The following is a 27,910-nucleotide window of genomic DNA, read 5'->3' as shown; positions in this document are numbered from 1 at the left end:
GAACACGAACCAGTGCTCATGTGGGTGCCGATGTTGCAGGCAGCAGTTCTGCTGTGCCACCATGTTGGCTTCAGATTTCAAAAATGTTTGCACCAAAATAAACGTATCTTTTAATTCCATTTTTCACAAGCTTTTTGGAATACTTCTGAATGGGTGTTAGTTAACATAAAATATGAATGAGTTTATTTATTTATTTTTTCATCTGACATAGTTAGACAGTGAGAGAGAGAGACAGAGAGAAAGGTCTTCCTTCCGTTGGTTCACCCCTCCCCCCCAAATGGCCGCTACGGCTGGTGCTGTGCCGATCCAAAGCCAGGAGCCAGGTGCTTCCTCCCGGTCTCCCATGGGGTGCAGGGCCCAAGTACTTGGGCCATCCTCCACTGCTTTCCCAGGCCACAGCAGAGAGCTGAATCTGAAGTAGAGCAGCCAGGATTTGAACTGGCGCCATATGGGATGCAGGCACTGCAGGCGGCAGCTCTAGGCCACAGCACCAGTGCCAGCTATGCCTTTTTTTTTTTTTTTTTGACAGGCAGAGTGGACAGTGTGAGAGACAGAGAAAAAGGTCTTCCTTCGCCGTTGGTTCACCCTCCAATGGCTGCCGCAGCCGGCGCACTGTGGCCGGCGCACTGCACTGATCCGAAGGCAGGAGCCAGGTGCTTCTCCTGGTCTCCCATGGGGTGCAGGGCCCAAGTACTTGGGCCATCCTCCACTGCACTCCCTGGCCACAGCAGAGAGCTGGCTCAGAAGAGGGGCAACCGGGACAGAATTTGGCACCCTGACCGGGACTAGAACCCGGTGTGCTGGCACCGCAAGGCGGAGGATTAGCCTAGTGAGCCGCAGCGCCTGCCCAGCTGTGCCTTTTTACTCTGCCCAGCCGGGGATCCTTGAGGATTCACTGTTGCCTTGTTACTGCCCTGTAGTAGACCTGCAGAGATGTGGACCTTGCGATTATTTGGGGATGTGGGTTTGTGAGCCCAGTGGATTTAAACCGTGGCATGCCACATGTGGAAAGACAGAAACCATATGCGTGAGGCAAAGCTCCAATGTGAGCTGTACAAAGTTTGCTGTTAATGGGTGACTCCAGGCTCTGATTTTCCCACGTACCTGTTATGTGCTGCCTGTGCTTGACACACGTGGGGACCATGAGTGTTCTTCCCAGCAGGGTAGCAATATGTCTACTTTCCTTTTTAAGCAGATTTTTGACTTTGAGAACTGAATGGTAATGAGCAGACACACACACACACACACACACACACACAAATCACCTTCAGTCAGGCTCAGGGAGGCAGTTGGAGGCAGGGCCGGCCTTGTGGCGTAGGAGGTTAGTACCTGCAGTACCTGCATCCCATATGGGTGCTGGTTCAAGCCCCGGCTGGTCTACTTCTGATCCAGCTCCCAGCAAATGCACCTGGGAAAGCAGCAGAGGATGCCCAAGTACATGGGCCCTTGCACCCACATGGGAGACTTAGAAAGAAGCTCCTAGCTCTTGGCTTCAGCCTGGCCCAACCCCAGCTGTTGTGGCCATTTGGGGAATGAACCAAATGGAAGATCGATCTCTCTCTCTGTCTCTCCTTCTTTCTCTGCATCTCTGCCTTTCAAATAAATAAATCTTTTTAAAAAAGGGTGGGGGGAGACAAGTATAGGGAAAAGTTGGAACGTGAGATTTGAGACCACTGGTAACTAATCATAGTGTTAGCGTTTCCAGGTAACTTTGGGAACAGCTGAGCAACGACAGGTAGGGTTCTCTACCCCCTTAGACCGAGTAGGTAAGTCACTCGTGCAATGACTGTCTATATTTAATATTTTTCCCATGGGGCCCGTGTTGTGGTGCAGGTTAAGCTGCCGCTTACAATGCTGGCATCCCATATCCAGGTGCCAGCTTGAGTTCTAGCTACTCCTCTTCCATCCAGCTCCCTACTGATGTACTTGGGAGAGCAGCAGCGGAAAATGACCCAAATACTTGAGCTCCTGCCACCCACGCGAGAGACCTGGATGGCGTTTCAGACTCCTGGCTTCTGCCTGAAGCGGCTCTGGCCATTGCAGCCATTTGGAGAGTGGACCAGTGGATGGAAATCTACCTGTCTCTCTCCCTCTCTCTCCCCCACCCCCCTGTCTGTCTCGCCCTCATTCTCTAATTCTGCCTTTCAAATTAATAAATCTTCAAAAAAATTCTTCCCATAAAATTATAAGTTCAGCTTAGTGTAGAAAAATGACCATGAATTCTGAATTACAAGAATTCTGAAGTTATTATAAATAGCTAATGTTCATTGCCTATTTCCTGTGTATTAACCACATTCTGGGGAAATGTTTTATTAAATAAGGTGATTAAGAGCTGTTGGAAATACTATAGATCTCTTTGTAATTGCACAGGATTATGGGTGTAAGCTTAGAATTTTATTAAAGGGTTAGAATGAGTCATGGTAAAGAAACAAGTGATAAACAAGCCAATAAAAGATGAATTCTCCAAGGGAAGGGAGTAATTATTTGAGTGATACTTTTTTGTTTAATTAACATTTATTGTCTTCTGGGTAACAGGCTCTGTTAGGTACTTTTACAACTGGCACTTTATTTAATTACAAAGAGGTCCTCATCTGCAGATAAGATTTCCCAGGGGCTTCCTTTGACTAATGAGTTTCGCTGTCCTGGTGCTGCTCAGGCTCAGCTGCACGGGGGAGTCCCCCAGGGAGCAATCACCCAGGGAGCACTGGAGCCTTGAGACGCTGGGGTTCATGCTTAGCAAGGCCTTAGCAAGGCCGAGGCTGGCTAGCTGTGCAGGGTGGTACCCGGCAGCAGTGTTATTAAACCCTGGCGAAACCTGCGCTCTCACTCACTTGCATAAAAAAAAAAATGACAAATCTTTTCAGCAATAAGCAACTCTTGCGAACTAGAGCAGTGGTATTTGCTATGCCAGGTGGAATAAGTAAAACACCTGTTTTCCTTTGTCTGTTTTCTATTCTGCTGGATGTGGGAAGTGTCAGAGTAATTATTGAGTGAAGCAGGCTGGAAAATTTTACCCTCAAAGTCTCATACGCAGCATTTCCAGGTGTGCTAATGTGCAGCCTGGGTTTTACTCTGATTTATCAGACACAGCATATCAGTGACTTGCATAATAAAAGCTTTTGGGTTTGTTTGTTAAAGAAAATGAGATGCTATTTAAGGAACTTCTGTAATGAAGGTAATTCCTTTTAATAAAATAATACACATGAAGAGATTTCAAAATTTGTGGAAAAGAGGAATTAAAAGGTAAATTTAGGCATGCGTGTTTTGTATTTGGGACTCCTGCATCCCAGACTGGGGTCCTGGGTTCAAGTCCTGGCTCTGCTCCTGACTCCAGCTTCCTTCCAATCAGTGCCCACCCTGGAAGGCAGCAGGTGATGATTGAAGTAGTTGGGTCCCCGCCACCCACAATGGAAGATCAGGTTGAGTTCGCTGCTTGTGGCTTTGGCCTGGCCCAACCCTGCCTTTTGTGGGCATTTGGGGAGTGAACCAGTGGATGGGAGATGTTTCTCTGCCTCTTTCTCACTCTGTCTTTCAAATAAACTTAAAGTAAAAAAGACAAGTTTATTTTGTTGCAAAAGAATTTTCAAAAATTTGTTTATACCACAACAAACTGACCTTTTAATTCCATTTTTCAAAAATGTTTTGAAGTACCTGCATATGGACAGAGCACAAGAGGACACAGAACTGTAACGGAGTCTTTCTGTAGGTGCAGGACTTTCAAATGAGTCTTTAAAAAGTCATCTGTGATATTGTAGTAAAGTTGCTTAGTAGCAAAACAGTGGAAAAGAAAACAAGAAGGAAGTGGTTTGGGAAGCTGTTTTTCTTTGAAAATGATTATAACCTTAGATCACCTAATAGAGAATTATCCAGTCCGTAAATATTCTTGGTCATCTTTGTGAACAGATTTGCTTTGGGGCCAGCACTGTGATGCAGCTGCTGCCTGTGATGCTGGAATCCCACAGGAGTGCTGGTTCGAGTCCCAGATGCTCCACTGTCATTCCAGCTCCCTGATACTGTACCTGGGAGGCAGCACTATCCTGCCACCCACATGAGAGCCGAGTGGAGTTCTGGGATCCTGGTTTGGGCCTGGTCTAGCCATGACTGTTGAGGCCATTTGGGAAGTGAACCAGTGGATGGAAGATTCTCTTTTTGTCTCTCTCTTTAACTGTGCCTTTCAACAAATAAATCTTTAAAAACAAACAGTAGCCAGCATTGTGGCATGGTGAATTAAGCCACTGCCTGGGAAGCTGACATCTGATATGGACACTGGTTCGTGTCCTGGCTACTCCACTTCTAATCCAGCTCCCCACTAATGGCCTGGGAAAGCAGTGGAAGAAGGCTCAAGTGTTTGGGCCCCTTCGCCACATGAGAATCCTGGAAGAAAATCCGGGCTCCTGCTTCAGCCTGGCCCAGCCCTGGATGTTACGGCCATTTTGGGAGTGAATCAGTGGATGGAAGATTTCTCTCTCTCTCTCTCTCTCTCTCTCTCTCCCTCCCTCCTCCTCCCTCTCCTCCCCTCTCTGACTCTGCCAGTCAAGTAAATAAAAAATGAATTAAAAAAAAAAACCAGATTTTCTTCAATGGGCACTTTTCTAGCTGAGAAAGTCTCAGGAGTCGTGAAAGTGTGGTGTAATGGGATAAGAAAAGTTTCTATTACACTTGCCACTGTTAAGGGTTTTCCCCTGAAACAAGTGACATTTCTGGTAGGGGTGACCCCATAGCCTTTCATTAAGCAGTGCTGTGCTCCTTGCTAAAACAGTGTTTCACATTTGCTAGGAGGCCTTGGACAAAGCACAGCATCCCTGGGCCCTGGGTTAGCTTGGGGGAGTTTCTGGTTGCTTAAGGGATATTGTCTTTTCTTTCTTTTTCTTTTCTTTTCTTTTCTTTTCTTTTCTTTTTTTTTTTTTTTTTTGGACAGGCAGAGTTAGACAGTGAGAGAGAGAGACAGAGAGAAAGGTCTTCCTTCTGTTGGTCGCTATGGCTGGCGTGCTGTGCCAATCCGAAGCCAGGAGCCAGGTGCGTCCTCCTGGTCTACCCATGCGGGTGCAGGGCCCAAGCACTTGGGCCATCCTCCACTGCACTCCCGGGCCAGAGCAGAGAGCTGGACTGGAAGAGGAGCAACCGGGACAGAATCCAGCGCCCCAACTGGGACTAGAACCTGGGGTACCAGTGCTGCAGGTGGAGGATTAGCCTAGTGAGCCGCGGCGCTGGCTGAGGGATATTGTCACACCTGCTTCTTGTGAGACTTTCCTGCATGATGGTGGTGAGGGCGCCTACAGGGCCAGGCAGGGGTGGAAACACCTTCTTCAACGTCCGTCCTTACTCATCTTGACAGATTCAGTGACTCATGGGGATTGGGCTGCGGTAGTGGTTTCCAGAGTGGGCTTCACAGAGCCGAGAGTCCCCACCCTGACCTCAGATCCGGCTGCTCCTGGGTGGGTTCTGGGCAGGTCTTCATTTGCAGAGCAGCAGTCAGTTTGGGTCTAATTGTGGCAGGTGTGGGCTCAGGTTTCAAGGATCCTGGGGTGACCAAAGCAGCATCAGTCTGCGGGCAGCTTAGAGTCCCCAGGAGACAGCCATGATGCAGGTAATCCTGGCATTTCTTTGGCTATGTTGGGCCTGGTGGGAGAAGAGAGAGAGGGTCTGAAGGCATGGGCCAGTGGACCCCTGTGTGTTTCAGAAACAAGTGATGAGTAGAGGACAGCTCTTTCCCAAGAGAAAAAGAAAAAGGAAGGAGAGGGGGGTCCATGTGGGATGGTGGGGATACCTCTTGTGTCCTGGAGCAGACCTGGGGACTTCAGTGTGCCCTGAAATGGCTATCGGAGAAGGAGAGGAGCTGGGCTATCATAAGACCCCAGAAGCTGCCCACAGGGGTGGGAGAGACTTGAGGGCATCACTTGGGCCAGGCTGGCTACCCTCACAAGCCCACCGTCCTACACATCCTGGCCCATCTCTCTTTCCCCCTCATCCCTGACCAGGTGAACCAACAGTCTAACCTGTGGGCGTTTGCATGTGCCACTCACTCTTTCTCATCTTGCAGTCTTCAGCACCCATGGCACTCTCTTGGGAAACCTTTCCTGGGTTACCAGTCACTGTCCACCCCTGCTGAGTTACGTGAACGTCCCTCTCTGGTATTGCCTCACAACTGTACTCACCCCCTCGGGTCGCAGTTCCTCAACTGGATTGCATGTCCTCCCGTAGCTGTGTTTGAGAGCTACTGGGTGACTGCAATTCCTCCCTGGCCACAGTGTCTGGCACACAGCAGGTGCTCAGTGGCTGATTCTTGAATGAATAGGTGTCCTCAGTTTATGGGAGGCTGCAGAGGGGCCAAGCGACTCGTCCAAAGTCCGACTGCTGTGAGACTGAGATGGGATTGAAAACCATGGCGTTGAATCCACAGAGGAGGAGACAAGGTCTGGTTGCTGGAGCTCCCTTCCAGGATCCCTCTGCTGCTATCTTGGAAAGGAAAAGAAGCCACCCTTGTTTCAAGGTGCCCACGCACTGTCCTGGTTGGCTGTGGATACAGGGATCAGCTTACTCCCACTGTTGTGAGAAACCAAACGAGAGTATTGTGAGTGTGTTTTCTATTTTGTAGGACTTTGCCCATGGCCCTAAAATTTTTCCCACGTGAACAAGTTGTCCCCATTTTCTGTTTGATAAACCTGGTCAAAGAATCAGGGAGAAAGAAAGAAAACATCCTTACAGTGATTGGAAGATATGGCAAGAGGGGTCAGGAAAGCTACAGTTGTGAGTCCAGGTGTGTGTGTGTGTGTGTGTTATGTATGGTGGCTGTGATATGTGTAGTGTGTGCTGGTGCATGTTTGTGTGTGTATGGTATGTGAGCATCTGTGAGTACCTGGTAGGCATATGTGTGGTGTACATGTATGGTATGAATGATGGCTGTGGTATGTGTAGTATGTGTTGGTGCTTATGTGTGTGGTGTGTGTGCTTGTGTGTACCTGGTATGCATGTATGTGGTGTATGTGGTGTGTGCACATGTCTGAAGACATGGCTTGTGAGTGTGTCAGATGGTCCTTAGTTTAAAACCCTGGTGTCCTTGGCTGCTGAGTGGGCCTGTGAGTTGGGTTTCAGTGGGAGCATTCCACACACTCATGCAACAGTGAGCAGCAGAGAGGGTAGAAAGCGCTGGCGTGTCCTCTCCCGTGACCATCAGACCTGGCCCCCAGATCTTTCGTGAATAAAATGAGGCTGACTAAGTGGCTTCCAGCTGTTTCAACACCCAGTGAAAAGCAAAGAGAAAAACCATGAATGCAGCTAAGGATTGAAGCAGAATTAAAGGCCAGACAAAATGCATTCCGCGTCTCTGCCTTTAGTGATAAGAGTGTGGCTAGACACTGCAGAGTTGGCTCAGTTCTTCACGTAAATGCTGCTGCAAGCCTTAAACACTGTGTTTTTAACTGGTTGTATGAAAACTCTCTTTGATTTGTAAGCGTCTGTTGTTGTAAGAGATTTTTGGAGGGTGACAAGGCTGGTGTATTGTATGTGTTTGTTTTCCTTGTTCTGCAGAGCAGAAATCTACAGCAGGAAGTGATTTGGGGGCAGAATGCCTAAAACCAGCTAAAACTCGAGTTGATATTGTGCTAGGACCAAGAATTGCTGCTGCGCTTAGAGTTTCAGCATCCTTTGTGCTGGAGTTTGGAGCTTCAGAGGGCAGCCTGGCTCCATCTCTGTGCCCGGACAACACAGTCTGGGCAGACTGTCCCTCAGTCAAAGATGCTTGGCTTAGATCTTTGCTCTTGGCTTGCTGTGCAACCTTCAGCAAGTAACTTAACTCTCCTGCATTTCCACGTCTTTATTTATAATGCATCAGAGTATTTTGAGCATTAACTGAGAAAAAAATGAGCCCATTCTAGACATCATAATGATCTATTCAAATACTATTTGGAGTTGTCATTCCTGGCCCAAATCTCTGGTGTGGGAAAAGTGGCCAGACTTTGCTGGGGTCTTTCTGTATGCTGAAGACTGTGGTAAATTGCTTAATCCTTGCTGTACCTTTTTTACAGGAAAAGAAACTGAGGTGTGGAGTTTGAATAACACGTTCAAGGTAACCGAGTTGGTAAGTAACAGAGCTGGGATTTGACCATGGCCATCTCGCTCCAGAGCCTGCGTTCTTAACCTTTTCAGAATGAGGCAAAATCAGAGCGGATGGTGATGGCCAGGGGCTGGATTTCAGTTGAGTAGGAGCAAGCACCTCTGCCTCTGTTGAAATCTTAATGCATTTGCATTCTTTCATCCACCCCAGGTCCAGTGGTTAATCTAAATAAGAACCATCATTTTGGAGGGGAAAACACACTTCAGTCTCCTGTCATCAGTAATAATATCTAATATTTATTGAATCCTTATTGTATACGGACCCTGCCCTAAGAGTGTTACCTGGATTCACTTAAATCTCACGACACCCCTACAACATTGAGGTTCAAAGAAGAGAAGTGACTTGCTCAAGCTGTTTTCGGTTCATAACGGGCACAGTCAGTGTTCACATCCAGGCAGTCTGGCTTGCAAGCCGGTGCTCTTCACACCGGTTATCATGTCAGTCCTGAAGAGCCCCTCATGGAGAACCATCAGCTCTGTGAGTCTGGGTCCCCTCGGCCACCAACAGTGCTTTTCCCTGTCCTGCTGCTTCTCTTTGTAGACTTGCTGGTCACTTTACGACTTTCCATTTGGCTGGCCATCCTCTTGCAAGGCTTACCCATACAGTGAGACCTTTGGCAGAATGCCACTTAGCCTCTTTCCTCAGGCATGCTTTTAACTTTTATTTTAATCCAGCCATGCATGCCGTAAAATGTGCAGATCTCAGTGGCACAGCTCGATGAGTGTTCAGGAGGTTCCACTCATCGAGCCATCCCCCAAGTCTGGATATTCAGTTTTTCCATTCTTCTAGGAAGTCCCCGCCTGCCCCTTTGCAGTTGGGGTTGTCCCAGAGGTAACCATGATTCTGTCTGCTGTCATCACAGATTCACGCTTCTAACTTATCCAGATCCAAACACACTTGCTCAACAAAAACAAGAGAGATAAAAACAACAGTGAATCGTGTGGGTGATCCTGTTGCTCTGCCCAACGGGCGTCTCTCTTCGAGTGAGCGTGAATGGGAGACATGGATGTGCTGTTTCCTTGCTTGGTCTTTGCTCTCATGGCTTTGTATTGTATCAGGAGTGTCTTTCTCATACTTATAGGTCTTAATTGTCACACCACATGTCTCCTAAATCCAAGCCGGCTTTTACATAAGATGCTCAACCTAGGAAACCAAATGTAGAGCTGAAGGAAACTCTGGCTGTGTTGGACTTCATGAGAGATGGTTTGTCAGTCTCTACTGTGAGATCTTTGTGGGATTTGTGAGGGGAATTTTGACTCTCTTCAATTTTCATATTACATGCTGACTTTAGAAGTTAACCTTTGAGTAAGATGTGATTGAAAAATTTTAACAATTCGTTTCAGAGACAGAATGAGACAGATGAGAAAGAGAAAGTGAGCTCCCAACTAATGGTTTACTCCCCAAATCCCTGCAGTGGCCAGGGTTAGGCCAGGCTGAAGCTGGGAGCTAGGAACCCAATCCCAGCTGGTAAGAGCTCAACTACTTGCATCATTACCTGAAGCCTCTCAGGATATGCATTAGCAGAAAGCTGGAGTCAGACACTGGAACCGGGTACTGCACACAGGCACCTTGTATGGAATGTGGGTGTTTAACCTCTGTTTTCACCATTCGGCAAAACCCCTTCCCCCACAGTGTAATTTTCATGTAGACGTAACTCAGCTTGGGTGAGTGGTTAGATCTGGTGACATATGCAGTGTCAGGCAGAGTGGTAGAGCTAAGCTGATTTGCATGGGTCTTTTCTGATAGGAATGCAGAGTTTGACTAAAATGTAAACTTGTATCTAGGGGAACTCTTAAGAAGGGAACATTCACACATATCAAGGAGAGAGAAGCTCAACCCAAAGAGCTGCACAGAAGCTGAAGTTGTGATACTCATGGGGCCTTGGCAGCCTGGTATACGCCCTGGAGTCTGGGGCCTGAGATTTTAATGGTGCAGTGGGTCTAGAAAGGAGGCCTGGACTCAAGGTAGAACTGCAACCTATGAGAGGCTGGCATCTTCATGAAAAGGGGCAGAAAAAACTCCACTGCCTAGAGAGATATGAGGAGGCTGAGTTGAGTGGAGAAAGTCACGAGCAATAAATTGAACACCTGGGACTTTACTGCATAATTGTAGAATCTGTATTTTTATTTACCTATGATAGATGAGGTCCTTCAACCTAACACCTGAGCAGCAAACTGGTCTGGTATTATGGAAACCCCATCACAAACACAAACTTACTCCATAGGTGTGTTTCTTTCTTTCTTTCTTTCTTTTTTTATTTTTTTTTAAAGATTTATTTGTTTACTTGAAAGTCAGAGTTACACAGAGAGAGAAGGAGAGGCGCAGAGAGAGAGGTCTTCCATCCACTGGTTCACTCCCCAATTGGCTGCAATGGCTGGAGCTGTGCCATCCTGAAGCCGGGAGCCAGGAGCTTCTTCCGGGTCTCCCATATGGGTGCAGGGGCCCAAGGACTTGGGCCATCTTCTACTGCTTTCCCAGGCCATAGCAGAGAGCTGGATGGGAAGTGGAGCAGCCGGGTCTTGAACTGGCACCAATATGGGATACTGGCACTTCAGGCCAGGTGTTAACCCGCTGTGCCACAGTGCCGGCCCGCATAAGTGTATTTCAATTGATACCTACCAGGATTCCCACAGAAATATTCAGGAAACCATCTAAAAAAGACTGTAAAATAGTGTATTTAAAATGAGAATTAAAGACAATATTAATATGTAAAGAAAAATGAAAAAAAGAGGATTTGACAAGCAGCCAAGTTAATAGTTATTAAAACTAAAATGCAACAGAAAGGTTTAAATGACAGATTAGACATAGCTAAAGAGAGAATTAGTAAAGTGGAAGCCAATAATAACATTTTTTAAAAAGATTATTTTGTTTGAAAGAGTTAACACAGAGAGAGAAGGAGATACATAGAGAAAGACACGTCTTCCACCGCTCTTTACTCCCCAGTTGGCCACAACAGCTGGAGTTGTGCTGATCCGAAGCCAGGAGCCAGGAGCTTCCTCTGGATCTTCCACCTGGGTGCAGGAGCCCAAAGACTTGGGCCATCCTCTACTGCCTTCCCAGACCATAGCAGAGAGCTGGATCGGAAGTGGAGCAGCTGGGACCTGAACTGGCGCCCATATGGGATGCTGGCACTGGAGGTGGCAGCTTTACCCACTATACCACAGTGCTGACCCCCAATAATAACACTTGATAAGTGAATAGTATGTTCCAGACACTGTTCTGTAGACTTTACTTACATTAACTCATTTAATCAAAATTATGAGGAGACTTTGTTATTATCTTTTTTTATAGATGAGGAAACGAAGGCATAGTGGTTTAAGCCACTTGCTTAATGTCACATGGTTGGGAAATGATGGCGTTGGTATTTGACCCCAGCTTGACCTTTGTGACCTTGAGTCTGGGCCTGCAGTCACTACGCTATAGGAAATCATCAAGAATAAGCACTGAGTGATAAAGAGATGGAAATATGAAATAATAGTGAAGAGGCATAGAGTATATTCCTTATGTCTACAAAGAGGTACTAAGGAATAGGCAGAATGCTTGGATTAGAAGTCCTTTCAGCTCTCCCATTGACCTTAGGGTCTAAGAATTTGTAACTAGGTCAGCATCCTGGGTGAAATAGTCACTTTCCACTGTGGGAAGCATTGGTGTGCTGACTGAGAAATGTTTACAGTGGTCTCCCTGGTGAAAGCGAAGAAAGCCAGACACTGCTTGTGGACTCCTGTGGCGTCAATACTTGCACCATGACTAATTTTGAGCTATCATCATGATGTCACTGAGCACGGAGTTGGGAACGGATTAGCACAGTCAGGTCCCGTGAGCCAGTGTGAGCCGGTTCCGGTACAGCACGGGTCAGACATCCATTCTGTTTTCACCTCTGACCTGGGTTGTGCATCCAGGGGTGGAATGTTCAGGAAGTAGTTGTGTCATGGGTGATCTCACAGAGGCAGGAAGAGACAAAGGGACAAGAAGAGAGCTCTGTCCCCCTCTCTTCCCTTGTATTTAAATGCACAGCACAACAACCTTTTGTGAATGTGGGCAGGCAAGCTGGCTTACTCATGACATGCTTGCTGAGAGTGGAATTTAGTATGACTTCTTTGAAGGGCAATTCAGGGCACTGTCTACCAACATTTTAAGTGCACGTGCCTTGTGATCCTGCATTTCCACTTCAAGAATTTTTTCGCACAGGTCCTGTTTTTTCCTATACTTACACATGTGCCTGTCCAAAAAAAAAAAAAAAAAAATGCACATGATATAGACTCATGGTGATTTTGATTGCAGTAACAAAACGCTGTAAGCAGCTTACATGTATGTCAGTAGGGAATTGATTGAATGTATGAGTATATATTTGCAATAGAAAGCTGTGCTTTAAAATGGTGGGTCATGGAAGAGTACTAAGAAGGAAATAAAGTACTAGGAAGAAAAGGTTTCCAGGATACATACTTGAGTTTAAAAAAAAAAGCAATATGTAGGAAAGTTCGTGGGGGATGCTGTCCTGTGTGGAAAAGAAAGAAGGGGCTATTATGTGCTTATGTGCATGCTTGATTCTGCCTAGATTATTGCTGGAAGAACACCAAAAAAGGGGGAAAAAGAAGAAAAAAAGGTTGGGAGAATGTTGTAAACCTTTTAGGAAAAGCCTACGGGAATTTGGGTCTGGGGTGGATGAAGGATACTCCACTGTGTGTCCTTTGCCTTTTTTTTTTTTTTTTAAGTTTTAAATATAAGCATGTAATCCTTTTAACATTAAACACAACTCAGGTAAGAAAACCTTTGCTTGGAGAGTCTTTGACATGAACTCACCTTACATTTTTAGAGGAAGTTAGCAGGTCTGTGTGGTGGGGTTGCTCGCCCCCAAAGGGAACTCAACATGAACTTAGCACTTTCCTGTGTTACCTGGCTTGATTCTCGCATATCCATGACACTGTAGGTTGCTGCCCAGGAAATGGTGACAAATGCAAATCTCGGTCTCAAGAAGCAGGGCCGGGAGACAGCTGTGGAAAGCAGTGGTGCTTGCAAGCAGAGGACGTGCACTCGCAGAGGCAGCCCCGCTGCTGCTTGGCCATCCAAGCCGTCTGGAAGGCATCTCAAGCCTTTCTTCCTCCTGCCACTAGTCCCTGGCACCTCCCTTGAGCCCACGTGGCAGTAGTCTGTCAGTATTGATTTTCCTGACTGTGGGATTCTTTGGGAAGTTGGGGCTGTGTTTCTGGATCACAGGAATGGCTGGTGTGTTTAGGAACAGCAAGGGCAAGAATTTGTCCTGTGGCGTCGCCTCTTCTGATTCATCTTCATAGCTCCTCCTGTTGCGTATGCATCAAACGTCCAAGAGACACTAGCTTCTGTGCACTTAAAAAGAGCAACTTTGAGGGCCTTTTATAGCAAAATAGATGTTCCCAGAGGTGCTTTTCATTGTCGCTGTTGTTATTTTCTGTGGTCGACCACATGTCTAACCCATTGTGAAATGTTTTATAGAACCAGCGGCTTCCTGTCTTCCCTCTCCCTTGTTACCGTTTAGAAATAAATTCAGAAGTAGGTTATTCCTCTTGAAAAGGCTGTTACGATGGTGTTGTGATTTGATCCACAGTCATCCAAATGGCAAGACAACTAAAATGAAAGTGGAAGCTTCCAGAATCAAGATCACACAAACTGACCTGGGTAGTATTTACGTGTCATATCATCTGTAACATGCAGATGACATTCTTGCAAGAGTTGTTTGACCTTGGCACTTTGCTGGTCTCTTAAGACAGTGTTTTGTGGGCTCATTCAGAGAGCTCTGTTAAGCACTTTATTAAGTATCATTGCCCCTACTCGCCACGTGGGATGTAGCGGTTTTAGTTTTCTGTAAGGTGAATGTGAATCAACAGTGCTATTTGACTTCCCGCACAGGAATTCTGTCTTAAGTGCCTGAGTCCAGAGTGGGCTTCCGTGCTCTGGCAGTGTGAGGCCGTCCGACTCCCTTTCCTGTGCTTATTTTGCCCTGCGGAGTATTTAATTAAAGCAGCTATATTATTGTCTTTACTGAATGGTGGTTGGTTGTGGCTATCTCCGCACCTGATATGGACACCTGGAAGGGCAGCATGGCTGTGCACAGCTGGCATGCAGCACATGTCACCGCATTTCACATTCCAGCAGTTGGGGTTCTTTCCACCTCCAGACACAGCCCTAGCTGGAACTGGTTCTGTAGAAAAGGGACTTGCTGATTGGTCTAACTGAAAAGTCCAGAGATCCAAGGCTTGAACAGTTACCAAGACTTAGTTTGTCACCATCCCTAGGGCCGAGTAGCTTTTCTTTTCAGATGATGCTGCAGGATGGCTGTCAACAGTTCCAGCAGGTGGCAGAAGGGCTGTTTTCCAGTAGCTCATGAAAAGTCTGGGAAGTGGGTCTCACCATCTCTAGTTGGTCTTTCCTGGGTGACATGCACGTCTGTAAACCGATCCCTGGGGTCAGGGAATGTGATGCTCTGAGTGGCCATCCTACTTCAGATGTCTGATGCTTGAAGAAGCCGGGCTGGGGTCTGCACCTGCTGGGCACAAGAGCTGAGAACGAGGGGAAGAGGTGATTCGCTTAGGAATCCCAGGGCCATTTCTGTGTGATGGGTAGGCAGAAGCCAAGCATATCCAAGGGAGTGGGTTGTTCATCAGTGTTCAGGGAATGAATTGACAGAGGAATGAGCAAACGAGTGTGTGTTGCTGATTCTGAGAGCTGGTTCTGCAACATGCGGGGTAGGGTTTTAACAGATGGAGCCTTTGCAAGCAGAGTGGAGGGATAAAAGATGGCCCTAAAATCAAGTCAGACAAGGGTGGCATTAAATTGGGTGAGATATCTAACAGGAAATAGGAGACAAAGGGTCTGAAAGGCATGCATTGAAAAGGTACGCTTGCTGGATCACTCCATGTCCGAGGAACAGGGCTGCACACTTAAGTGACATCACCCCATGTTTTTCCTCGGACAACCAACTCTATGCAAAGAGAAAAATGAAAGTCCTCCTAACAATCTTACCACCAAGAGCTAATTTCTATCCATGTTTTGATATTTAGTCTCTCAATATTTTCTCACCACTTGATTTTTAAATGTTAAAGTTGATTTTTAAACGTTCTTGTATATCTTTTTTTTTTTTTTTTTTGACAGGCAGAGTGGACAGTGAGAGAGAGAGACAGAGAGAAAGGTCTTCCTTTACCCTCCAATGGCCGCTGTGGCCGGTGCACCGCGCTGATCCGATGGCAGGAGCCAGGTGCTTCTCCTGGTCTCCCATGTGGGAGACCAAGCACTTGGGCCATCCTCCTCTGCACTCCTGGGCCAGAGCAGAGAGCTGGCCTGGAAGAGGGGCAACCGGGACAGAATCCGGCGCTCCGACCAGGACTAGAACCCAGGGTGCCAGTGCCGCAGGTGGAGGATTAGCCTAGTGAGCCGCAGCACCGGTCCACATTCTTGTATATCTTGATAATTGTGTTTGAGAAGGAAACTGAGACTTGGAGTCTATAGGAACTTGCCTGAGGTCCTAAGCACTGACAGGACCAGAGTTGGGTTTGGGTCTGCTGCCCTAGGTCTTTGATCTACCTGCAGCATAGCCAGCAGGATGTACAGAATCTGTAGGATTTGCTGCTGTTCTGAGAATCTTGACTTCATCACATCTGTTTATTCATTCGCTCTTCTTTATTCATGGATTCAGGAATTTAAAAAAAAATTTATTTGAAAGGCAAAAAGAGAGAGAGAGATCTTCTATCTGGTTCACACTCCAAATGGCCTCAATGGCTAGGGCCATGCCAGGCCAAAGCCAGGAGTCTGGAACTCCATTTGGGTCTCTCAAATGGGTGGCAGGGACCCCAGCACTGGGGCCATCTTCTGCTGCATTTCCAGGTACATTGATAGGGGGCTGGATCTGAAGCCAAGCAGCTGGGATTCGAACCAGCACTCTGATATGGGATGCTGGCCTTGTAGATGGTAGCTTTATCTGTTGAGCCACAACATGGGCCCCAAAGGAAGTATTTTATTGGGTGCTTGTGGGTGCTGGAGTTAGACTAGTGAATGGGGCAGGACCTCCCCTCCTGGAGCTTATAGTCTAGCTGAGTTCCATGTTGCTTCTAAGTGGTTCTATGATGGCAAATATGGATGTGTAGGTCTGTAATACTCGAGTGACACTAGCTGCACACCTCTATTAGGAGACAGCCAGCAAAGCCAAAAAAAAAAAAAAAATAAAAATAAAAAGTGGGGCAGCCTAGTTTTATATGTGCCTTCTGCCTGGGATACCACTTCTGAAGGAATGAATGTGTGGCTGTCGAGGGATGGGAGGTTCAGGATGCGCTTGGTTTGTTCTCACCCTCCTAGGGCTGGCTCTGCTGGGAGAGCTGGGGTTATATGACAATCCTACTTTCTGAACCCCAGAACAGTCCCCGCAGTGTGAAGCAGGGTTAGTTGAACAGAAGAAGAAAACAAACGCCACGGGAGGTGGGTAGTCTCACCACTGGGCAGAGGAGGAAGCTGAGGCCTGATGGGAGCTGTGAGTTGAGCTCGGGTCTGTCCAATGGCTGTAAGTCTTAGGAACTTCCTCTTGATGCTCCCTTGATCCAGGCATGTCTGGGGAGTGGGGCTTCAAAAACTTCTGAAACTCCAGGTGATTTGGTAGATGTCATATCATTCATTTATTTACAGAGTGTTAATTTAGGGCCTCTGGGTAGAAACTGGTAAGCTTCGAGCTCCCAGGGAACTTACTGTCTGGGTTAAGTCACTGGAGGTGTGGTGCTCAGTGCTCAGTGATGTGTTCAGCTACCGGCCAGGACCGGCTTGTAGCAGGATGCTTTGAGTTGCAACTTACAGCTGTCCCAGTTCATGTGGGGTGATTGACAGAAGCAGTGAAGTGGTTCACATATCCTGAAAGTGGAGAGTGGTATGATAGGTTTCAGGCACACTTTCATCAGGGCCCCAGTTTCATTTTGTGATGGGCTCAGCTCTGCACTTCTGAATTCTGGCTTTGCTCTCAGGTCGACTTCCTGTTGTAGTAGTGAGAGGGCAAGGAGCTTCCATCTCTCTCCAGAGCCAGTAAACAGATTTCTGATTGGATCGTCTTAGGCCATTCATCCATCTCTCAACCAATCATGGTGGCAGGGGAAAAGGAATAGCACTCATTGGCTTGGACCATTCAGGACCCAGCCCTAGAGCTGGAGACGAGGCCTACCCAACAGCAGAGCCCCTGCTGTAGAATGGAGTTAGCAGAACCCAAGGAGGAAAGGAAGCATTTACCCCTTTATGGTGAGGAGTGAAAAAGAGGTTGACCAAGAAGTAGTGACAACCTCTTAGGTGGGAAGTGGGCTGGGTTCTGCATACGAAGACTGAGGCATTTTGTCTTCCCATAAGACGCTTCTGGTGAGTTTCCTGCAGACAGGCGTTTACATTTGTTGGATGCTGGGCACTGTAAGTGATTTTTTGCAGTTGGTTCTCCTGATATCTCCTAATCCACTGGTATTTTATTTATTTATTTATTTATTTTTTTGGCAGGCAGAGTGGACAGTGAGAGAGAGAGACAGAGAGAAAGGTCCTCCTTTTGCCGTCGGTTCACCCTCCAATGGCTGGCGCACCGCGCTGATCCGATGGCAAGAGCCAGGTACTTATCCTGGTCTCCCATGGGGTGTAGGGCCCAAGCACTTGGGCCATCCTCTACTGCACTCCCTGGCCACAGCAGAGAGCTGGCCTGGAAGAGGGGCAACCGGGACAGAATCCGGCACCCCGACCGGGACTAGAACCCAGTATGCCGGCGCTGCAAGGTGGAGGATTAGCCTAGTGAGCCGCGGCGCCGGCCTCCACTGGTATTAATGTCCAGTTGCTAAATATTTCCATTTTACGGGTGAGGGGGCAGGGTCAGAGGGTTCAGCTGCTGTGGCAGTCACACACCTACAGGTCACACACTCGAGGTTTGGCTGCAGCTCCTGTGCCACTTCCTTCTCCTTTCTTGTAATGGCGGCAGAACAAACAGAAACCCTAAAAAGGCTTGTCTAGAGACTCCTGTCAGTAAGCAGGGCTGTTCATTTCAAGCTTTGTTTAGAGATGTCCTGCTTGCTGTTTTCCTTTAACCAACTCTAGCTGGGAGGAAAAACGTCTCTCCCAGGTTCAGGTGAGCCACAGGTGAGTGAGCATCCAAGAAAAGCAGAACCACAGTGGGCATCAGGTACTTTCACAAAAGTTGTTTCTCTTTCCTTTTGACTTCAGGGCTTGAGGCTGATACTGGGTTTTAAAGGAGCAGAGTAATAAGATGTAATTGTGCACAGGGCTTCTCTCTCCCGGGCCCAAGTTAACCATTTGCATCTACAATACAGGCTACCTTTTTTCGAGGGTGGGGGTAAAAGTTTATGTAAAGCCAATATGATTCTTCAATTAAACTGCCAAAAGGCGGGCAGACAAGCTGGGTTTCTGGCTTTTCTGCCTAACGTGACTGAGCAGGAAGATGATTTGCTGGCAGTCATGGGTGTGCTGCTGTTGGGATGTGGTTCTGAGAGCTCTCTGCACTCACTGTTCCTGCGCTTGGCTGCCTGGTGCAAGGGCACCCAGTTGCCCACAGGTCTCCTGACCTCACTTTCACCCCAGCAGGTGGAATTGCATCTTGGGAGAAGTTAAACAAAACTGGGGAAATCCAGACTGTGTTTGGTGACAAACTGACAAAAGAATGTTTTTCAGGTTCAGTGCTGTGCTTTTTGAGTTCTGTGTCTGCTTTCCCTCTTTTCTCAGGTTATTACTGATGATAATTAATTTACGTACCCAAATGGTTACTCTTTACTTCCTGTGTTTTGGATCTTGGGGATAGAGAAGTAAGCCAAGTGCAGTGTTTGCATTGCTAATGGCCATGAAGCCCTCCTCTAACCAGAGTTTTCTCCCAGTCTGTCCACATCAGTGGAATGTTTGGGTTCTGATTTGCTCTGGGGCTGGCAGACTTGTTCATGTGGACCTTGGAAAGGTATGAAGTTAAACATGATAAGAGAGAAGCCTGAGGCTGAAATGCCAGGTGAAGGCCAGACAACCGGAGTTGTTTGGCTCATTGTGACCCTTGAGGGTGATTCTGTTTAAGTATGCGATTTAGGGTTCTTTGTTACAGCACTACCCAGCTCAGCCTAGTGGATAAAACCACTGCTGTCTTGGAGCAGCACTCATGGAACCTGGGGAGCAGGCCTGCCGTGCGGGCACACTCACTGGCATCATATGGATGCGTATATATGAATCTCACTATGACAGTGAGCCCCAAGCTTGTCTGAGGTGAAAATCATCTGAAGATATTTTAAAATTCCCGAGTCTAAGACCACACACTAGATGAATTAATTAACAAAATCCGGGGTGGACCACGAGCATTAGTAGTGTTTTAATCTCTCCGGGTGATTCCATGTGCAGACGAGTTCAGGAACCTCTGGTGTATGAGAATTATAATAATGATGCAGTAATGGTTATTATTTACAGAAGGGGCAGGGCAGGTGTTTAACCTAGTGGTTAAGATCCTGCGTTTTGGCCGGCGCCGCGGCTCTCTAGGCTAATCCTCCACCTTGCGGTGCCGGCATACCGGGTTCTAGTCCCAGTCAGGGCGCCGGATTCTGTCCTGGTTGCCCCTCTTCCGGGCCAGCTCTCTGCTGTGGCCAGGGAGTGCAGTGGAGGATGGCCCAAGTGCTTGGGCCCTGCACCCCATGGGAGACCAGGAGAAGCACCTGGCTCCTGCCTTCGGATCAGCGTGGTCCGCCGGTCGCAGTGCGCCGGCCACAGTGGCCATTGGAGGGCGAACCAACGGCAAAGGAAGACCTTTCTCTCTGTTTCTCTTTCACTGTCCACTCTGCCTGTCCAAAAAAAAAAAAAAAAAGAAAGTCAATAAAGTGTAAAGAGGTGAGGGGATGAGGGTAATGACAGTGGCACTGGCTGATTGCCTCCTAACTTTATGCCAGTGTCCTGAATATTTTATATTCTCACTTCTCATCCTCACTTTGCATCAGAGGTGGTTAAAGAAGGAAAGGAGGGGCGGGGGTCATCCTTTATGTCAACCACAGAGTTGGCTAACCCACACGGGTCAGGTACATATCAGAGAGCTGAGGTTGCTGGGCTTATCTTGTTGATCCCAGAGGAACTGCTGTGGTCATTCTTGGGCTGAGATTCAGGAGTTCTTTGTTACCGAAGCATAACCTATCACATCCTGACAGATGGTGACCATCCTTTTAATAACCGCAGCGGATTCGGCAGTTGATGTTCAGAAGTACATTTTGTAAAGTTACAGATTGAGGGTGAATCTGTTTTGACTTGTGGCTTGGAACGAGAAAACAGTGCTGTAAACCAGGCTTTTCATCTTCTGTTAGTAGATTCATCCATCAAAACCAGTCTGTATGTGAGTCAAGGAAGCAAGTTAAATAAATTAATAAAACCTTACCTTGTGTTTTTGTAGTGCTCCTCTCAGTGGATGCTCAGTGCCGTGCAGACCTCACACCCTTGCTAGTATCTTTGACATACCCTAGAAGGCTCATCAAGCCTAAGTAGGGCTGTGTGTTTCTGTAGGGTAAGAAGCAGAACTATGTCCATTGACAATCTGGATGGGAGCCTGGGTGCAGAGGTGGGAGCTGGGGAGTAGGGGAGGGTTGGGAAGGGGTTCCAGGCAGAGGAAGCAGCACGGGCAGAGGCAAGGCAGCAGGAAGCAGGATTTACAGAAACTGTGAGCCATCTAGTTTGGCTGCCAAGATGTCATTCCTCACTATTACAGGTGATGGGGAAACTCCAAAAAGCTTGGGTTGCACTTGTTTCTTCGTCAGCGAGCACTCGTGCCTCCTAACGTCTTTTCAACAGTGCAAGAGATCTGTAATGTGTAATGTGTAATGAAGGGTCGCTTGGTCCGAAGGGGAAAGCTTGGATCAATCTTCTTTGGCCCTGGAAGATCCTGTCAGACAGCGTGGCAAGTGTTGCACAATGGTTGTTTGGGGAGGTATTTGTTGCCTCAGGACCCAGAGTGACCTTTGGAAATGAACTCAGCAGTTCTTTGGCGGTATAGACATGAACCCTTTGGCATAGACATGAACGGTCCACTCTGGGTCAAGTCTAGGCCTGGGGGATTATGCTGCTGATAACTAACTGCCTCTGGGCCCCTGGCCAAGTTCTTTAATCGCTTGGCCTCCCCATTTGTATAGGCATAAAGTGTTTGATTAAAGGTGAATTCCCGGGTTCCTCCTAAAATTAGGTGATTCATTCAGAAATTCTAATTCAGGCATTTACAAATACAAGTGGCATATTAAACAAAAATACTGCATAAATACTGAAATAGATACTGTGGACGTTTTCTCAGAGTCTGTGGGTTGGGACAAGACTGGAGCTTAGGCAAAGGCACACACTTCTCTCTGCTCTCCTCTGGGCCATGCATTCTCTTTAAACCGGGGTTCTGGCATGGAATCAACACAAGATCTTAGGGAGGAGGACGCTAAACCAGTTCAACTTCTCGGCTTGCACCATATTGATTCTTTTTTTTTTTTTTTTTAAAGCTTATGCAATGTCTTTCCTTCTCTAGCCTCAAAAAGTGACAGAATTGAAGCCTTTTTGCACTTTTTGCTCCTGTTTGACTTCTCCCCATTGTTCTGGTGAAAGCTATGTATTTCAAATATCAGGTCACACAGCTCGGACCTACTCGTTTGGCTTGGGGGAGAGGAAGGGATTTAAATCCCCCCTCCTTGTAGCTCATCTAACCCCACCCCATTACAGGGCAATAGTCACTGAGGATTCAGAGTGGGGATAAGACTCTAGGACTGGGCTGTAACTCAGGCTGGACCCGAAGCCATCTCCTTGACCCCTGCAACTGTTCATTGAGTGCATGACTTATGTCAGCCACTCTGCTAACCTCCTGCTAGCCCTGAAGACCAGTGGTGACAAAGCAATGTAACCTCTGCCCTCGTGTAGCTCACGGTACTCAAGGAACTGCCGGAGTAACCATGCAGTGACAGTGAGGACAGGTGCTATGATGTAAGCCAGAAGCATGGGTCTTGGGAACTCTCAGCGGGGTGCAACCTGGTTTGCTCACGGTGGCAGAAGCACAGCCGTGATGAGGAACCCAGGCAAGCTGCAGGTGACTGGAGGTGTTATGAGCAACATGGGGTCCTGAATGCAACGTGGGAGCAGGTTAAGGGGTTAAGCCTACTAACAGTACTTGGTCCCTGTGATTTAGTAAAGTGGAAGATGAGACCTTCCCCAGACATCTTTTTACCTCCTCTCAGCTGCCTCCCAAAGCCAGAGAAAGTTCGTTCTTGCCCTTTACCAGGAGGTACTGTCTCTGCCATTTATTTAGCAGTAGTGTTGTACTGGAGAAAGGTGGTGGCCTTTCATGCCTGTCTCTTGTACCCCGTGTGTCTCCCGAGTATGTGACACAGGGTGGAATGACTGACCAGTTGGCTAATGAAAAATACCTACAGCAAATCAGTTAACTGTGCTATATGGGACTTGTCTATTATGCATCCATAGCAGCAGATCAAAAGGCTTCTGACTAGTGAGCACATGTAACAGCCCCAAGTGCCCCTGGGTGCTTACATTCACCAAAGCTTCCATTGATCGAGGCAATTAATGGGTGGAAGTTCTACTCGCCCTGGGAACAGCTTGATAGATATTAGCTTGTAATTAAAAGTTCATGGCAAATTGGCTTTTCTTTATCTGAATCATATTACCGCATCCACTTCCTGCCTCTTTGCTTCTATTTCCATTAATAGAGTAACTACAGGCCCTGTGCCTTCTGCTAGCTGCACCCCCTCTCACTCGCCTTTCATTCACCAGGTTCTCTCCTCTCTCCCTTGGCCACTTCTGCTTGAAGCGGCTGTTCACCTGGTCCCACCTTGCACTCCAGCCCCCACCTGCTTGCCTGGACTCTGCATCATGTTCAGGCTTTTGCCACTTGGAGCAAACCGGGTCGTGCCCTGCTGGGAGCCCTCTCAACTCCCTGTGCTTTCCCTGGCTGACCTCTTCCCTTTTCAGTTGCTGTCAATTTGGACAAACACAATGCTCTAAAATATCAACAGAGGGGTCAGCATTGTGGCACAGCTGGTTAAACTCCCTGTCTGCCATGCCTGTATCCCAAATGAGCTCCAGTTGGAGTCCTGGCTGATCCACTTCTGATTCAGCTCCCTGCTAATGTTCCTGGGAAAGCAGTGGAAGATGGCCCAAGTGTTTGGGCCCCTGCCACCCATGGGGAAGACCCAGAAGATCCTGGTTCCTGGCTTTGGATCTGCCCAGCTCTGGCCGTTGTGGCCATTTGAGGGAGTGAACCAGTGAATGAAGATCTTGCTCTCTCTCTGTAACTACCTTTCAAGTAAATAAATGTTTTTTTAAAGTAACAAATAAAAAACAATATAATCTTGTCCCTGCTCAGCCTGTATATAGGGCTCCCAGCAGGGCACGACCTGGTTTGCTCAAAGTGGCAAAAGCCTGGGTTTTGACATCTCTAATTCTTTCTGTCATTTCCCCACAGGGGTACATATTTTAAATTTCATAGCATTCTCTCTGTAAAATTTGGTCCTTTGCTCTTTTAAACTAGTAGCCACAGTGTAAAAAAAAAAAAGATTTTTATTTTATTTTATTTTTTGGAAGGCATAGTTACAGAGAGAAAGATCTTCTAGCATCTGGCTCACTTCCCAAATGGCTGCAATGGCTGGGGCTGATCCAGTCCAAAGCCAGGAGCCAGGAGCTAGGAGCATCAACTGGGTCTTTTATGTGGGTAAAGGGGCCCAAGCACTTTGGCCATTCTCTGCTGCTTTCTTAGGCACCTTAGCAGGGAGTTGGATCAAAAGTGGAATAGTTGGGCCTTGAATCAGCACCCATGTGGAATGCTGGCATTGCAAGCAGCAGTCTAACCAGCTATGCCACAATGCAGGCCCCATCAAACTTTAAATCAGCGAATGTTAACTGAGCAGGTCCTACTATGTGCTGGGCATTGTTTTAGGGCTGGAGATAGATCAGTGAACAAACTAGACATAAATCTCTGCCCTTGTGGAGCTTAGATGTTGTTCATGCAGAGAGAAAATAAATACAATACTCACCATGTTATAGAAAAAAATAGAATGAAAGACAATTGGGAATGTTAACTTATATTTGCTTATGTTCCCACCATTTTCTGGTGTAGTTAGCAATTATATATTATCCTTGATGCTGATAGATTATAATTTGGAACCTTAGGACTGGGTAACTTTAAATCTGAAAATGACTTGGGAGGCACTGAGGGCAAACCCTTCAATTTTTTAAGATTGATTTATTTGTTAGAAAGGCAGAGTTACAGAGAGACAGAGAGTGACAGAGAGAGAGACAGAGACAGAGAGAGAGCTTCTTTCTGTTGGTTCACTCCCCAAGTGGCTGCAATGGCTAGGACTGAGCCAGGCCAAAGCCAGAAGCCAGGAGCTACTTCGAGGTCTCCCATGTGGGAGGCAAGGGCCCAAGCACTTGGGCCATCTTCTGCTCTTTTCACAACTGAGAAAATGAAGGGACTGGAATAGACCGGCCGCACACCAAAGACTCAGCCTCTGTGACCTGCAACCTTCTGAGTTTGAGTAGCACACCAGCAAATGTCAGAACCAAGATAATCAGTAACTTATGTTTATTTAAGAGTTTAACAGCCATTTAAGCTTTACCAGGCATTTACGTACTTACTATATTGACCAAGCGTATGTCCACATATACTTAGGTAATTGCTGTTTTTTATGACCAAGGGCAGTTTGATTATAGGGAATTCCTTATGCTCTGCCTATTATTTTTACCACTCTTTATAGTGCTGCAGTGAATTAGGTGATTATTCTATTTATGGCTGAGTCTTGTAATATTTGAGATGGAGCCTGGAAACTGGGGGTTTCGTTCGTGTTTGTGGAAAGGAAGGAGGAAGTGGGAGAGCAAGGAGGGGGAGCCGTTGCTGCGAGGCCAGCAGCTGCAGAGGCCTGGGGTAGAATCCTGCTCTACCTCCTGGCAGCTCTGTGAGCTCCATCCAAGACACTGGAGCTCTTTGTCCCTCAGTTTTCTCATCTGAAAGCAGGGCACACGAGAAATTTCTCTGTGATGTTGTAAGGCATGAACTATCCAAGGGGGTGGAAATAATTTTGTACAACACCTGCACAAACTGATCAGCGGTGTGAGGGGTGTTGGTTCCTTCTGTATTTCCAACCAAATCCTTTTCTCTTTTTTCTATCTATGGTATTTCTGTAAAACATACCAAAATATAATTTTTAAATGACACAGATCCATTAGCGACCCTGGACACAGTTCGGGATTCTTTGTCTCTATGGGTGTTCTTTCAGTTGGTTCCAAGCGTGTGCTATGTGAGGTGGTGGACCAGCAGAGATAACTGACCTGTCTGTGGGTTCCTGGGTCTCAGTGGGGCAAAGTTCAGAAATGAATGGCCCACCTAGGTGTTCTGCTTTCCATCTCTGATTTTATAGCATCTCATCCCCTCCTTCAGGGGGTGCCCTCTGGGTACTGCTGTCCTTCCAGGTGGCGAGGATGTGATGGTCAGAGCTGAAGATGGCCAATGGGTATTCCTTTGAGCTGCTGAACTTCATGTGGTCTGAGAGCTGTTGGTGGGGAAGGGCAGCCGTTCCTGAGTGTGCCCTCACAGCCAGCCAGTGAGTCTGGGCTGCAAACTGCTTACAACGTTGGCAAACCCGTGCACCAGCCCATCCCTCGTAGGAATAACCCTGCCCTGGGGTAGGGCTTGGGAGGAAGAAGTGAAGACGTGTGCAGAAAGTCTTTCCTCTTTTTTTCCAATTAAAATCTTGGCAAGAAAACACGCTCGTCATTTCTGTCGCCTGTAACAGCAGCAGCTTCCCAGTTTGAACTTGAAGACATCGTCCTTGCTTCGTCACACTTCAGCTTTTCCGGCTGCAAAGGATTTGGCTTCTCTTGTTGACGGGGACTCTTAATAACTCCAGGTGGTGAATGGGCGGTGGGGAGTGCAGTTCTGGAGAAATACAGCGCTGAAGCAATACAAACAGAGGGGGACACGGGCATCTTGCCAAGAGGGAAGTGCTGCACTGGAACACTTTGCTTTTCTTGACACTGAGGAAACCTACCTTTTAGCTGAGCATGAGATTTGTTGGAGACTCCTGGTACAGCTACGCTGTGGAGTACCACATAGCCTTTCACAACGATGCATGTGCAGCATCTTTGTAAAGGAAGGGTGGTTGGGACTCACTGTGAGACAGAACACAGAAGACTACAACCTAGTGTGTGATCTGTTTTGATAAACACACGTGAACTTTGTATAGATACAGACACTGGACAAACATTTGGGTGGCCGCGTGGTGTGGGTGGTTGGATCATGAATGTTTATGTTTTTTTCCTTTTACTCAGGAGTGTTTTCAGATTTTTGCTGCAATCAACATGTCTTACTCATATCATCAGGGTGAAAAAATGTACAGGGGGCTGGAGAAACCCAGTGACTGTCCAGGGCCTCCCTTTCTGACCCAGCCATTCAGTGTGTTTTTGGAGGACCTCTTAGGTGGTGTGCACCATGGCAGGGATTGCAGTGGATACACTAGCCCTGGTCTCTACCTTCACAGAGCTGACTTTATTTTGTTTTTAAAGATTTGTTTTATTTATCTGAAAGGCAGAGGGACATGGAGGGAGAGAGACAGATATATCTTCCATCTGCTGGTTCACTTCTCCAAATGGTTGCAATGGCCAGGGCTGGGCCAGGCCAAAGCCAGGAACTTGGAATTCCATCTGGGTCTCCCATATAGGTGGCGTGGGCCGATTACTTGGGCTGTCTTCTGCTGCTTTCCCAGGTATAGTAGCAGGAAGCTGGATCAGAAGTGGAGCAGCCAGTACTCGAACTGGTGCTTTAGTATGGGATGCCAGCATTGCAGGAGGCAGCTTAACACTGGCCCCGCCCACTGAGTGAATGGGCTAGGGTTCATCTTCGCAAAAGGTGAAGGGGAGAATGTATTTGATCCGTAACAGCCCATGAAAATGCCCCCTAGCCACAAGGAAGGAACAGCCAGTGTGAGGAGATTTGGAGCTGCCTCACTGTGAGAATTGTGTGCATTTGGGAACTTGATTAAGGCTTCCAGGTAGACCTTTTAACTGAGGAACCATGGGCATAAGGACAACCTTATAGCTCCTGGGAGATTAGTTAAGGTTTTCTGAATAACAGGAAGGGGTTAGGTTTGATTTGTTGGCTTTGCACTTCTTACTTGAGTTCTTTTTGAATAGCAGCTCCAACGTCATCTTTCAGAGCCCCAGGACCTTCTGGGCCTACCCAGGGGATTCCCAGGTCTCGTTTCCCCATCTTGTTCTGCATTCATTAACTACTCATGGGTTCCTCTTTTGTAAGGCAGCACTGTGGTCTTAGCCATTAGCCTGGAGCCCTGGACTGTGGTGGGAATGCTTGGAAGGTGCCTCTTTGCTCAGGGATTCTCTATTCCTTCCTGCTGTGAAAAGGGAGAGAAGTGACTTATGGATAAGCTCTCTGAGTGTTAGATGGAGGAGAAAGACTGCATACAGAGACAATGGGAACTGTTTTCTAAGTGCTTGCTGAGTAGTATATTTGAGTTAAGGGTGACAGCAAATATGGATAGAATTCCTCTCTAACGACAGCTGGGCAAAGCAAATCAAGAACCATAAAAACGTTCAGATCTTTTAAGCCAGTAGTTGCAATCCAGGGAATTTATGCTGAGGTCATAGTTTTCTTGTTTGCTTGTTTTTAAGAGGAGAAACCAAGATGATTGTAATAGCAGTAATAGTAACTTGGGGCTTTGAAATTATTTTCCTATAGGGCATTTATGAGGGTTTCATGACATTGCCATGAAGTAGAGGGATTTTTATCCCTGTTTCACAGGTAGG

General features: G+C 47.2%; 1 protein-coding gene across 25 annotated transcripts in view; it reads left to right on the top strand.

Moving 5' to 3' along the window:
• CYRIB (CYFIP related Rac1 interactor B) overlaps positions 1-27,910 on the top strand; it is a 166,856-nt gene that overhangs the window by 39,380 nt on the left and 99,566 nt on the right. For 11 of the 25 annotated variants that reach the window (XM_070075487.2, XM_070075490.2, XM_070075494.2 and 8 more), the window contains exon 2: positions 8,025-8,077. The exons of 8 other annotated variants lie outside the window; for them this stretch is intronic. The gene's annotated coding sequence lies outside the window, so the exon portion shown is untranslated. Of the gene's footprint in view, positions 1-8,024; positions 8,078-27,910 lie in introns of those variants that run through there. 6 more of the 25 variants (XM_089335698.1, XM_089335695.1, XM_089335692.1 and 3 more) reach the window with 2 other exon arrangements.

This window comes from Oryctolagus cuniculus, chromosome 6 (assembly GCF_051225735.1).
Source record: "Oryctolagus cuniculus isolate XC-2025 breed Fujian yellow rabbit chromosome 6, ASM5122573v1, whole genome shotgun sequence".
Lineage (NCBI taxonomy): Eukaryota > Metazoa > Chordata > Mammalia > Lagomorpha > Leporidae > Oryctolagus > Oryctolagus cuniculus.
Note: the sequence above shows the minus strand (reverse complement) of the source record. Positions and strands in the feature narration are given on the sequence as shown.